Here is a 15,659-nt window from a genome sequence, read left to right as displayed (position 1 = left end):
GCCTGCGCCGTTGCAGTATCCGATGTGATACTGCAGGGCATGGATATTTTTATACCAAGCTCTGTAGTACCGATCGGTGGCAGATCACAGCCCTGGTTCGATGCGTCAGTTAAAGCAGCATCTGACTGCAAAAAACAGGCGTATCGAACTTGGGTTGCGGCGCTGGGCACAAAGGATCCGAACTGCAAAGTTCTTAAGAGGAAATATAAACGTGCCTCCAGATTTTTTAAGCGGCAAATCGCCCGTGCGAAGTCTAAGCACGTCGTCAAAAACGGCGAGCAGCTTTCCAGTTACCCGACCGGAACACGCAAGTTCTGGTCGTTGTCGAAAGCTGCTCTTGGTAACTTCAACCAGCCGTCCATGCCGCCGTTGCACATGAGGAATGACACCCTGGCCCATACGGCAAAAGAGAAAGCCGAGCTCCTGTGCGCTCTTTTCGCCTCCAACTCAACACTTGACGACAACGGAAAAACACCGCCGACCATCCCGCGGTGTCAGAGCTCTATGCCTGAAGTCCAGTTCAGACAAAAAACTGTTAGGCGAGCTCTGTTTTCGTTGGACGTCAGGAAGTCGAGCGGGCCGTATGGCATTTCTCCAATCGTGCTTAGAACGTGTGCCCCTGAATTGACGCCGGTGCTAACGCGTTTATTCCGGCACTCTTATTCCAAAGGCGTAGTCCCTGACTCATGGAAGTCAGCCCTTGTCCACCCGATCCAAAAAAAAGAAGACAGTTCGGATCCGGCGAACTACAGGCCTATTGCTATCACCTCCCTGCTCTCTAAAATCATGGAGAGCATAATTAGCCGCCAGCTTTTAGTATACCTAGAGGGTCACCAGTTGATCAACGACCGACAGTACGGCTTTCGCCATGGACGGTTGGCAGGTGATCTTCTGGTATACCTAACACATAGACGGGCGGCGGCTTTTGAATGCAAGGGGGAAGGCCTGGCAGTTAGCCTGGATATAGCGAAGGCCTTTGATCGTGTATGGCACAAGGCGCTCCTCTCAAAACTTCCATCATTTGGGCTTCCCAAGAGCTTGTGCAAGTGGACCTCCAGCTTCCTCACTGGGCGTAGCATACAGGTCGTTGTCGACGGATATTGCTCGAACCCGAAGCCCGTGAATGCTGGAGTGCCCCAAGGCTGTGTGCTATCTCCTACGCTGTTTCTTCTGCATATCAATGATATGTTGGACACCTCCAACATACATTGCTATGCGGACGACAGCACTGGTGATGCCGTATACACGGGCCATGCAGGTCTCTCTCGGGAATTCGTCGACCAGTGCCGGGTGAAACTTGTGTCTTCTATCGAGTCCTCTCTCGAGAAGGTCGCGGAATGAGGTAAATTGAACCTTGTCCAATTTATCCCCCAGAAGACTCAAGTTTGCGCGTTTACCACTAAAAAAACCCCATGTGTCGTATCACCGCTCTTCGAGAACACTTCTCTTAAAGCCGCGCCTAGTATCGGAATACTGGGTCTCGAAATCTCGAGCGATTGCCAATTCCGTGGTCATCTGGAGGGCAAAGCCAAATTGGCTTCGAAGAAGCTGGGCGTCATCAATAGAGCACGGCAATACTTCAAGCCGGCCCACATTCTAGCGCTCTACAAAGCGCAGGTCCGGCCACACATGGAGTATTGCTGTCATCTCTGGTCTGGCGCACCCCAGTATCTGCTCGATCCATTTGACCGCGTGCAACGTAGAGCAGCTCGAATCGTCGGAGACTCAGTGCTCTGTGAACGGCTGGATCTCTTGGCGTTGCGTAGAGACGTCGCATCATTGTGTGTCTTCTACCGCATTTATCACGGGGAGTGTTCCGAAGAGCTGTTCAACCTGATTCCTGCCGCCGAATTCCACCTTCACACGACACGCCACAAATTAGGATTTCATCCCCACCATCTGGATGTGTGGCAGTCCTCCACAGTGCGGTTTTCAAGGAGCTTTCTCCCTCGTACTATAAAGCTATGGAATGGGCTTCCTTGTGCGGTGTTTCCGGGACAATACGACATGGGTTCCTTCAAAAAAAGTGCGTACACCTTCCTTAAAGGCCGGCAACGCTCTTGTGATTCCTCTGGTGTTGCAAGAGAATGTGGGCGGCGGTGATCACTTAACACCAGGTGACCCGTACGCTCGTTTGTCCTCCTATTCCATAAAAAAAAACGGCGCAAGAAACTCTTAATCAAATTAAATCAAAATGAAAAACACTTTTGAATGTCAAAAGTCTTCTTTTTTACATTTGCCACCACTACGAAAAAGAGCTTTAATGAGTAGAAGTGGCAAGAAACTTTTGCCACTTTTAACACTTACATCTTCATCGTTTTATAAATAAATTTAATTACAATATTATGTAAAGTGTTGGAACTTAAAATACTAAAACATCAAACACTCATAAATAGTCTCCATTATTGCACTCTTTAACAAAACTACTACAATAGTCCTACACACTAAAAATTGTACGCACCTAATGATTGAAACTATAATTCGTTCCCATCTCGAGCTATCTCGGGATCCAGTCGATAAAGTTATTGCATTCCCGTCAATCATTTTTCAAAGGCGGCGCACAGAATCATAAATCGGTGCCGACCGTACGTGACCGCATCCCGCCACCATTGCTCGTACCACCCACCACTAGTCCATAACATTTACATAATTAAACGCCTCACTGCAATCACGCTGACATCTTAATTTTGCCAACGCCGCGAGCGCAACAATTTCCCAAATTGAGTTGGAGCAAAAATTCAAATAAATCGGACGGTGCGGGCGTCACGCCTCCTGTTCTTGGTGCCTTAATAACGTGGTATTAAGAGCGTTCGCGATAGAATTCGCCACCCAAGACGATTGTAATACGACGTAATGAAGCTGGAATATTAAAAATGGACGAACCGCTTATTATGTTCTCACCTCGGCCGGCCGGCTTTTGAAATACGGCGGTTGTGGGCCCCTAGCTCGGAAGAGGCCGACCGCGAAGCTCACAGATAGATATTATTGCATTAAGAATTATTGTGTTTCGGTTCGAAGGGCGCCCTAGATATTTATATGGGGTAATAACGACTTAACAACTTATGTTTCAAAGTAACTAGCGCTATGGGGTATTTGACTCAATTTTTTTATTATAATGTAACATAAAAAGAATGTTGTACACTGAAATTAAATTTAGAATCAAACAAAGATATACAACGTTGCAGGCATTTAAAATTGTCGAATAAAGGTTCTGTCCCTATCTTGCAAAAGCAGGAGCCCCCGGTTCGATCTTCGCTCGCCACCTACCAATGTGTTTTCCATTATCCAATTCATTTGTACGATTATAAGATATCCATACGCCATATAAGATCGGCAACGCTCTTATGATTCCTCTGGTGTTACAAGAGAGTATGGGCTTCGGTAATCGCTTAGGTACCTAAAAATGTGACGTCACATTATATTATGGCTATCTCTGTCTAATCCTTAACTTTTTTGTTATTATTATATTTATTAATTCAATTTTATCATTTTATTTGTTGTTAAATCTAGTTTCAAAACTGAATTCTAATGGGCAAATCGTATCATTTACAGTTCCTTTTTTCTTTAAAAGAAATCAACCCAGGTTATAATTATCAATTAAGGCAATATCTAAGATTTCAGGTCAAGCGGTTGAGGTTAAAAGTCAGATGTAAGATTTAACCCAAACAAATATCTTACATTGCAAAATAAATAAAACTTTGAAAAAAGATAAACAAAACTAATGATAGAAATTCTATTTCCAACTTTTCAACCTCGGTGGAATCTATAGCAAAAGGTATTGATGTAACTATATACTTAGAATTGAGCGTATAGATGACTTGAAAGCCCAATATTGCGTGACCAATTTTGATTTGGTAATTTTAGCCTTAGTTCCTGGTTAAATAGTTTCATATTCAAAATACGAATAAACTAATTCCAAGTGTGGCTGACTGTTTACGACTTGACAATTAAAATTGCTACAAAAATAATAGATTCGCTTTCCTATTCTATCTTGCTGTATATCCGTTAGATATTTACCAGTTTGGATGTTTCTTTGCACAGGATGCGGGCTAGATTATGGGTTCCACAACTGCGCCTTTTTCGGCCATAAAGCAGTAATGTGTAAGCATTATTGTGTTTCTGTCTGACGGGCGCCGTAGCTAGTGAAATTACTGAGCAAATGAGACTCCTATGTGTCAAGGTGACGATCGCAATTGTAGTGCCCCTCAGAATTTTTGGGTTTATTAAGAAGCCTGAGCGGCACTGAATTGAATGACAGGGCATATCAATTACATCTGCTGAACGTCCTGCTCGTCTAGTCCCTTATTGTAATAAAAAAAAATGTTCTCCTCTCTCACACGCTTTGTTGGTCTATGCGCTAGTATATTATAAGTCTATGGATGGGAGCGATGAGAGCGTTGAGAAGTATGATAGGCGTTAAACTGAGTGACAGGATAAGAAATAGTGAGATGAGGAAACGTTGTGGTCTGAAAAAAGATGTTGTGACAAAAATTGAGAAAGGTATGCTGAGATGGTTTGGACATGTCGAGGGAATGAATGAAGAACGATTAACGAAGAAAGTGTATAAGGCCAGTGTGTATGAAAGTGTTGGAAGGGGTAGACCTAGGCGGACGTTTCAAGATCAAAGCAGGGACGTCTTGAAAAAAGGCCTGGTCAAGAGTACCCTAAACCGGAGAGCATGTATGAAAGGAATAATGAAAGTGGACGAAGCGAAACAAGTATATAAGGATCGTAGCAAGCGGAAAGAAGTGGTCTCTGCCTACCCCTACGGGAAAGAGGCGTGATTTTATGTATGTATGGATGTAGCCCTCAGACAAAAACTCAAAATACTATTTCACTTCACAATACGGGCGACATTAAGTACGAATCGAAAGCTAATATTATAAACACGTACTTAAAACAATCAACAGTCTAGTACCTACCAACGCATCCGGCAATAATGAATCCATTGTTGATGGATACTTTCTCAGTAAACTCTAAGTATGATGTCATTAGAAGTGGTTCAGAAATGGTAGCAAAAACTAGTCAAATAATGATACAGCCACCACAGACCTATTATTATCCCCAATGGCCCATTAAATATGCTTGGACTGTGTAATTTTGACGCGTTTAATCTTAGAGGTGACTTTGTCTGGAGGTTGTTCAGAAAATTAATAACATTTTAATATAATATGCTCTGTTTAAATGATTCGTTAATTTAGATATCTTGTAAATTACATTTTAATTCACAAGGTTAGACAGTTATTTTTTTGGGATTTTGTCTCTCTTCTCTTCACAGAATGGTCTTCATTTGGTTGACGCTTGTGTTACATTTGACGGCATCGAAAAATATGTAACGTTGTCATATTGTCAACACCAAATAAGAGGTTACATTCTCAACGAGTTGAGCCACGTCATGGCTAAGAATGCAATCCTATACTTATATTACTAAAAATCATTCACCTAACCTTTTCTGCACGTTATATTAAGATTTTTCCCTTAAATATTCTGCTGGTAAAGGCTTCAATTAAAAACAAACTGAGAAATTGCGGAAAAAAAAACTTAGAACAGTCATAACTTGTACAGTTCAAGACAATAATTCAACCAAAGGTAAATTCTTTCTAATATTTACCTACCTACAATTGAAGCCTTTATGTACTGTATGGTGTCTACTAAAAATGCATATCGGGGTTAAGGTGTGGTTTAACGCCTGAAATTAATATTGATTATTTGAAGTCCACACAAATAAGCACATTTATTTGCTTATTGAAATCATTATGTTATTTACTTAGTTATATTAAAATTCTTAATTATTTTAATTCATTTGGTTGGCTCTTTTAAATAGAATACACTATGATGTCGTTGTTTTTGTTTAGGTGTAAAAGTAAAATGAGGGTAGTAGATAAAAAACTACGGGTCGGGCAAGTTTTAGCTGTCGAAGTTAGTGTACAACTATATAAATCGATGTATTTTTGTATATTAGTTAGTTACACCCAAAGCGGGGTCCGTTAACGAGCGTGACACATGTATCAGCCATCGCACACTTCGCCATACTTTAGGGAGCGACCCGACCCATGATGCCGCCACAAGCAATTAAATTTATTGAATTGTTAATTCTTTTTTAGAATTATGACCTAAATCGTTTTCACTTTGATGCCAGAGGATGTTGTATGAACGTAGAAGTATCAGCGAATATGATATCATATTGAAAAAAAAAAATTTGGAGTAATGAGTGCATATGCTGTGTAAATTTTTTGTTCCATAACTCAAAAATATAAAAGATTTTCAGTATGTTATTTATTACCGTAGAGTTACCCCCCAACCATAATATATTGAAAACTAAGGCTACCTACAAACTCAAGCATTAATATTTATTGTTTCAAAAATTTAGTTAGCTATCGGATAAATAAAATGTTTTTGGTTTTTAGGCAAAGTCGTACGTAATATCTGCTTATACTAAGTTCATGATTCTACTATTATATGGTGTAAAAAGCGCGGCACTTTTATAATTTATTTTTTTCTAAAATTAGACTTTTATTTATTATAGACATATTCTCTAGCGGCCTTACAAATAATCTTGGTATAATGCTAAAGCTGAGAATAAACCAAAAATATACTTAACATTTACAAATAGATATTTTGCTTATGATTGGTTTATTCTCACGTATAACTTTATACCAAGTTTATTTATAAGGTCGTAGTTGTTTAAATATCGAAGTAATCAAACTGCTATCAAACCTACTCACGTTAATAGGTTTAAGATGGCCGCAGCTAATCCCATGAACAAATAAACCACAACTAATACCGCAATGCGTGATACGGAATTCCATAGCGAAATATGTTGAAAGATTTGAAATACGGCTATTTTTTCATCACGTTCTCAATAAGTTATTATTCGAACAAAACAAATCTTATAACTATATTTACAATACTATGCCTACATAAAATTAAAACCATCATTACGTGGAAGCGTACCAAGATTACTGGCATACTACCGCGTTGGATAGCTAGGCTGATCCGTTGCCCGAAATAGTTGCCAGCGCTTGGGTTGTCAGTAGCCTTATTGAGGCGAGAAGATGAAGAACATTTTCCACGACTCTCGACACTAAACGGCACAAAGATGTATGACTCACTGAGATATTTGCGACGCTTGCTGTCTTCGGCATTCAAAGCAGCAGCCCCAGCACCAACTGACGTAACTAGGACATGAGAAGGAGCCAGAGTGTCGATGCAAGTCGCGTCTCACACCAGCGCCCTTCCCCGTGTCGAAGCCACCAGCCTCATTTAGCGTCGTTCTCAATTTATGTCAAATATATTTTGTATATGTCTGAACGTTATATTGAACTCATTCGTTGAAACTTTTGATATTTCTTATTTGTGATTAATATTTTCTCCTACGTTATGTCAATACAATACACATTATTTTGAAACTATGTAGTTAAGTTTTATTAACAATTCTATAAGCTTTTTACTAGCTAGCTAGCTAGGCTATGAATCTATCAACGCAATTTTCACCACCTTTTTCTACCGTGAAGCAGTAATGTGTAAGCATTACTGTGTATCGGTCTGTTTTCTGTAAATTTCTGTCTCATGTCTCAAAGTGACGACCACAGTTGTAGTGCCGCTCAGAATTTTTGGGGTTTTTCAAGAATCCTGAGCGGCACTGCATTGTAATGCGCAGGGCGTATCAATAACTATCAGCTGAACGTCCTGCTCGTCTCGTCCCTTATTTTCATAAAAAAAATCTTACGTCCCATAGGTTTCGAACATAGGTTTAGTTTTACTACAGAATTCGCAACCGTATCAAGGGCCGAATATATTTCAAAATTTGTATCGGTATCATAGTCAGGCTTTCCATATATGGCTATAAGATTAGTATTATTTTGTGAGTATTCAATGAAACTATGCTGTCATGTTTGTTCGGTTAGATTCGGTTCGAGTCAACTATTGAGCGTGGTCAGCCGAATGAAAATCTACGAGAGTAATTTACACAATTGTAATTATATAAATTGTAACTGTTATTACTTTATGGATCTCAATTAACCTGGCCCTGATAGTTTTCACTTCTATCGTGTCTTATAGCCTAAACACATGATCGGATTTGGTACGGCCAAACCATCGGACGCGGTCTGGTAGCGGACCAAATTTGATGGATTGTCGCATTGTTGATCGCGCAAAATTGTAACTCTCGGATAGTACCGACTTTCCGATGGTTCGGCCATACTAAATTCGACCATGTGTTTAGGGAATGCACCGTTTTTTTATTCGATATGCGATAGAAAAAGAAAAAATAGTATCTTTATAACCTCTGATAGAACGTTTTTTTCGCCTGTATTATTTATTGAAAAATATATTTCGTATATATTTTATATTGCTAGGGATTACCGCTCGCGGCCAGTGTCTCTGACACTGACTTCTAAGCCTCTTAATTCAATTATCTTTAACGATTTACGTAACTGCTCTTTTGTTTTGTAAGTGTTCTGTGCATAGACACGTTAGGTCACACCAGTGACTCATTTATTCCAACTTTTTATGTATAAAGATAAAGCTTTGAAGAATCATTGAAAGAGATTCAATGATTCGAGTTATAAATAAGACAGTTCATTAATTTTTTTAAATGTGAATTTTAATGTTGTTTTATATTTTTTAAATAAAATCGAATTTTCTCTAGATTGCCGGGAAATCCCCATAAAGAGAAGCCGAGAGAAGTCAAGTCTGGACTTCGAGGTGGTCACTCAATGTAGCTCCTCACTTTTCCAGGAAATATTTTCGATAAAATAATAATAATATAATATTGACACACTTTTACACAAATTATTTTGCCCCAAACTAGGCATAGCCTGTACTATGGGTGCAAGACAACGATATATTTAATACGTTATAGATATGTAAACATACATAAATACAAATAAACATCGACGACTCGGAAACAAACATCTATATTCATCATATAAATGTCATCTAATCATATAAATATCTACCGTCATTCGAATCCGGGATCTCTAGCTAAGTGGGCAGGGTCTCTTACCACTAGGCTATATGGTCGTCGTCGATACTGGTGTTACAGATGTGACAGAAAACCTTGTTGTCGAAATCACGTCACGAAATTGTATCCATTGAACGCTCAGAACTTAAGACCCCAATATATCATCCCGCAATCGTTATTTTAATACAACAACAGTAATCTTTACTAAAGGCTCACCCTATATTCAATACGCTAATTAATATTAAACCGCATAATGATAGCCATGTCATTGAAATGAAATGAAATTTATTTGCAGGAAACATTGTACTTAAGGTGTTAACAATATAATGGATAATCCAATATGTTTCGTCAATTGACATGCAAAATATGTTACAAAATTGTCTAAACACTAATCGTACTGTTATATTGAAACATGTCGGATTTCACAATGATATCAATAATATTTATAAAATGAAATTTTAATACTTATATAATATTATAATATGAGACGTAAATAACTTAATAATTCATTTAGTACCTATGTATAATATTAACAAATTCCATGTCATAAAAGTATATTAATTTACATATATTATTATCAAATAGACTAATTCATTTTGTATTGAAAAATTCATTTAAACTATAGAAGCACTTATTTGTTAACCACTGATGCAGTCTTCTTTTAAAAACTTTGAACGGTAAATCTTTCAATTCATTGGGCAATTTATTATATATTTTCACAGACATGCTGAAACAATTTCTACTAAAAGATGCAGTTCTACAGAAGGGCATTATGAGTTTATTTGGATACCTTGTATTTAAAACCTTCTGGCTTTTATTGTATAGAAATCACACATATGTTTTTGAACAAATAGGCTTATTTCATAAATGTATAGGCATGGCAGCGATAGAATTTTCAATTTTTTAAATAGCGGTCGACACTTCTTCTGTCCAATAAATAAATGCCCTATGCTCACCGAGTTGCCCCATATGACCAATCCATATCTTAAAGCTGAAACCACGAATGCATGATATGCCATTAGCGCTGTTTTTTCACCTATTGTTTTTGATACGCGTTTGAGGACAAATACATGTTGGTTAATTTTTTTGCTAATTTTGTCAACATGTGACTTGAAGGACAAGTTGCTGTCTAAAGAAATACCAAGAAAATTGACAAGTTGTGCTTCTTTAATATTCTCATTATGATAATTAACATTAATATCTTTTCCTTTCCCATTCTTATTATAATACTGCATATACATTGTTTTTTTTTTTTATATTTACAGTCAGGTTATTTTCAGTAAGCCATTCAATTGTGTCCTTTATTGTTTTATTAATTTCTATATCATATGTCAATTCATTGTTACATTTAATTACAATAGAGATGTCATCAGCAAAAAGAGTACAGTTATTAGTAGTAATGCTAGGTAAGTCGTTTATGTAGATTATGAATAGAAGTGGACCCAATATACTTCCTTGTGGTACACCTTTTGTTTTAAGTCTAAGTTCTGATCGATAAGGTATTACTTCTTGTTTATTATTTAATTTAGCAATTTCAACGTATTGAGTACGGTTTGAAAGATAACTTTTAAGCCAGACATTTGCTAGACCTCGAATACCATATTGAGCGCATTTATCTAATAGTTTTTCATGACAAACATTGTCAAAAGCTTTGCTCATATCAAAAAATACTGATGTTACTGGAATTTTTGTATCCATGCATTCCGATATTTCTTTTATTAGCGAAAAACACGCTAAAGTTGTTGATTTTCCTTTTTGGAAACCATTTTGTTCCTCCAAAATGATATTATGTTTAGTTAAAAAAGATGTTAATCGCTTGTGCAGTAAAATTAATAATGTAATGTATATATTTATCAATTATAAAACTCATTGCTATGTATAAATTAAAATTGTTTAAAAGTTCGAATAAACAAATTGAATACACCGGAGAACACCTGAAGTACAAATAACCCAATATTAAGTCATCGAATAGATTTTTTGTAACGTAATTATCACCTTGGCTCTCTAATGTGGTGCCTAATTTTGTGTGGGTCGAGATGAGAGATCTTTTATAGCACCGCTCACAAAATCTGGCCTCTTTTACACCGAAATGTAAGACACCATATATTACTGGTGAATAGTTATTGTGGTTCAAGAATACAGGAAAAATTTGGTTTTCTACTATAATACATGAATCACAACCTTACTTTTTTGAATACATGTTTGTAATGAGATGATTTAGATATGTCACTGTAGATTATAAAAATTCGTTTTGCACTTTTGGTATTGCGTGTGTATAATTTTTTTCTATACTTGTCAACATTGTCAGGAAATATTAAGAAAATTTTATTGATTAATCGTGCAATAAATATGAAAGACATCACTGTTATTGTATGGGCTGTCTGGCACAACTTATTTAAATGTCTCCGGTCAATTAAAAATTTCCATTCAACTTTCTGATTAGAATACATTCATAGTGATTATAATATATCATTTAATCTTTCTTTGACTTTTTCGGGATATCCTGTATTTCGCGTGAAAATAAGCAAAAAAATGTGTTTTAGAATTAATACAGAGAGATTTGAGATAAATTCAACAAAACATTTCACTTTATTATTGTTCGTTCCATTACGCGCCGGTGTAAATGAGGCCGACTTTATTTTGACATTAATATAAATATCATCGCGGGTTATTACGTCGAGCGTGTCCAACTCAAATCTCAGTGGGGGGCTGTTAATTATATGCCTACAAAATAAAATATTAGAATGCAATCGGAACAATAGTCAAGTGTGAGGTCTCGACCACCGCCATCGTTATTTTCTATATAATTCCCCTCTTGATAGCGCGCGGTTACTTAATGAAGTTATTAAGTGATACAACTAAATATTACACTATGATTTTAATTCAAATTTGTAGTTGCGGCGGATTAATTCTGTGTAGCTATTAGAGTATAAGTATGTTTGACAATTATTGAGAATATTAAACTTATTCTCTCTTAAAACCTTCGCTTAACTGTTAGAGCCTACTCGTTTCGCTTAGTACAGTTTTTTCAAATGAGCAAGAATTTTGCTCTTCAGCAATGCAAAAATTTAAAAATTATTAGTTGTACATGTAAAGCATCGTACCATAAACGATCTATATTGCTATATCAAATAGTAGATATGTTCTATAAAACATATTATTATTTATGTAACTAATAACTAAAAGTTATGGTCAGACAGACCATAATTTTTGTTTACAATTTTTAATTTTTTAATTCAAATTTGGAATGCGTTTGTAATTTGTGTTAAATGCTTCGATCATTTCCCGCCATTTCACATATTTTTTTCGTGGTTAATATTAAATTGTAATAGTGGAATATTCTTCAAAGTTCTTGTACATTAAATGATGTTGTTATAATAAATTAGGTAGCGGTTATAAGGTCAAAATAAATCAATATTTCATAAGAAAAATTGTCCTAGTATTTTTTTTTGCAGTTGGCAACTCTCAGAACACGTACTTCCTTCGATTCCTCTGGTGTTGCAAGAGTTTGATAGTAACCATCAGAAGACCAGTACGATTCATTGTAAGTTTCATTCACTAAAAAAAACGACATGGGCTCGCCTACTATAATCGGCTATAAATAAATAAAATTAACGATATCAATTAGAAACTTACATTAAAACCAACCAATTCAGTAGCCATGCAAAAAACTACCCATTCATTTTATGACATAAAAGCTGGTATATTTTAAGTTTAGACATTTTATGACCGTCCAGTGTGGTCCTTGTGTTAATTCATCTACAATGTTGCTTTTATGTTGTCAATTAATAGAGCTAATGTCAGAACGTATTTTATATGTTATTAATATTCTTTTGCCTTATAACTTTGTGTTGAAATTGTCTCTCTTTTGCGATCAACTGGTCCTAGAATTGAACCCTGCTGCGGTCTGATGTTGTTCGCCAAAAGATGATAGATATTATGAAACATTTGCGTTGGCGTTACTACTACGGCGTTACCGCATTTATCACGGGGAGTGTTCCGAAGAGCTGTTTCACCTGTGGCAGGAAGCCACCAAATTCCACCTTCGCACGACACGCAACAAATCAGGACATAATCCCCACCATCTGGATGTGTGGCGGTTCTCCACAGTGCTCTTTTCAAGGAGCTTTCTCCCTCGTACTACAAAGCTGTGGAGCGATGTTTCCAGGACGATACGACATGGGTACCATCAAAAAAAGAGCGTACAACTTCCTTAAAGGCCGGCAACGGTCCTATGATTCCTATGATTCCTTTTTCCATAAAAAAACAAATTTGTTATAAATCCACATTATTTCTGAGTCTCATAGGCTATTAACCAAAAAAATGAAAAGACTTTTTCGTAGTAGTCGGATTTGCAAAGTAAGTTGAAGTTAAAAACGGTCGAACGTAAAACAATGTCTTACGACCGCTGTCTCTAAGATGAGAGATATAATATTATAATTATTGTTTTGTATATATTATATGCACACATGGCAGCATAGGATCACCAACTAATATGGTTACACTGGTAAAAGCGGACGATGTCGTAGTTAACACCTAGTGTGTTATAAAATGAAAGTCAAAACAGTCATCGTAATAAATAAATATCTAATAGGAATTGAGAGATGTAATTACCACGCCATAAATGTCAACATCAATCGCCATTCTCAGTCACAATATAAATTAACTACCTCACTCTTGCCACACAATTAAGTTATATATACGAATCAAATGATTTGTTCCTATTTCTTTGTTGCAAGGGCTATAAAACCCGGTCCGTTTAATGGATGCTAAATTCCGTGGTAGAGATAAATCATGTTAAATCGTGAATAAGTATTTTTCTGTTAACACTTATGTAATAATCAAGGACGCATGTGCGATTTTGGCCACCTAGATTTTAGTTTATTATTTATTTATTTATTTTTTATGATAAAAATTAACGAGACTTCATTAACGTACAATAAACAACTAGACTCACAAGGTCGGTCAAAAATTGTCTATAGAAAAACTCTGCCTATGCGTCTATTAGGCAAAGCTTTTCGTTCAGTTGTGTTTCGACCGCGCTTTGAATACAATGCCACGCAAAGGACTACTTTCAACATTACTGTCACTAAATAAGGTGTTAATTTGATTGAATATTTTATTGGTTTTTTATATAAGTTAATGTAATATACGTATATACAACGCCGCTCGGACATTTTTTGACGACCTTAGATGGTGATTGTGACTCTAGTTGTTTATTTTACCTCAATGCGAGACTAGCAATACGTTCACCTCAAATGTGTTGTCGTTCTAAATGATACGCCCTGCCCATTACAATTAAGTGCTACGCAAGGTTTTTGAAATACCCAAAATTCTGAGCGTCGCAATTGTTTCGCTCGTCACTTTTAGACATAAGACGTTAGGTATTATTAGGTGATTTTATTAGCATTCTACAATTGCGCGTGTCGCACAAATTTCTTGCCTCGCACATCCACTTTCTGGAAGCAACCTACATGAATAGAGCATACGTCCAACTTAACTTTAAAGGTCGGCAACGCATCTCTGATCCCTCATACATTAAAAAAAATATAGGTATGATAGTAAATTTGTCTGTCTATCTGTTCCTCTTTTACGGCTAGTCTAACATATTTTGTTAATATAATATATCGGTATATATAGAGTGTCGGTTGCGCAAAGAGCCATTGCCTTTGATCTAGGAGGCACCGGCAACGCAAAAATATATTCAAAGGTTGTGTGTCCTTAAATTTATTTATTGATAGAATCTACACATATACTGATACCCAAAACTTAAATGTATTTATTTATATCCATCTAAAACAGGCGAGTCAAAATATACGTATATTTTTATGGATAAAAAAGTCAGCCCTATCATAAAGCTTGTCATTTACAGCTAATAAATTTAACTAAATGATATTAACAAAAAACATTAAGGCAATAATATTAGACATTCTAATTCTAATACTCACGTATGACATGAAGTAGAAACATTGTCTTAAACATGACATGTTTATTATAACAGGCTATTAAATTAGGAATAAGCTAGAACGGCAGGCTTGGTGGCTTAACTATTCCAGCACGAGATTAGCTGACGGACAATGCGTATCACTAACTGACAGATTCATTTGACGGACACCGTCACTGTTTACTATTTAATTACTAGTTCTGTTTTTTGTTCGTCTTTTATCATTCATTGAATGTTTTGCGAAGTTGTTATATTTACTACTAATTAATTTATGGTTTTTATTGAATGGCCAACCTTAACTAATTTGAGCCAAAATACTCTGAGAGGGTGTTCTCATAAAACACAGACAAGATAAGTGTACATTTTTATCCTCGCTAAATTTCTAGTTGTCTCTGATGTTGCTGCGCATAACTGTGATGTAGCAACAAATAGGGTTTCAGAGGCTAGTGTTTCTGCGCAAAATGACTTGCAACTTCAGAGCGATCCAGAAGTTTGGCAACAGAAATAATAAATAGAATAATATTTGGCTTCTGTAGAGTATACAAATATCTACATACCTTCAGTCCGTAAAGTCTCCGAGATGAAATAAATTCTGTCACGAATAGGGAGAGACACCTTGCCACATCCTAAGAGCATCCATTGTGCTCATCACTAAAAGGAACTGGAAGGATATGAATCCCGAAATTCATTGAATCTTTCTCGCACAATGCATAGAACCTTCATAGAAGCAGATGATCTTTGAAGATGCTG

At 36.6% G+C, this 15,659-nt stretch overlaps 1 protein-coding gene across 1 annotated transcript in view; it reads right to left on the bottom strand.

The window, feature by feature from the left end:
* The window catches only part of LOC126979911 (protein Wnt-10a), a 56,289-nt gene that overhangs the window by 4,962 nt on the left and 35,668 nt on the right, over positions 1-15,659 (bottom strand). The gene's annotated exons all lie outside the window — the stretch shown is intronic.

Source organism: Leptidea sinapis, chromosome 4 (genome assembly GCF_905404315.1).
Source record: "Leptidea sinapis chromosome 4, ilLepSina1.1, whole genome shotgun sequence".
Classification (NCBI taxonomy): domain Eukaryota; kingdom Metazoa; phylum Arthropoda; class Insecta; order Lepidoptera; family Pieridae; genus Leptidea; species Leptidea sinapis.
Note: the sequence above shows the minus strand (reverse complement) of the source record. Positions and strands in the feature narration are given on the sequence as shown.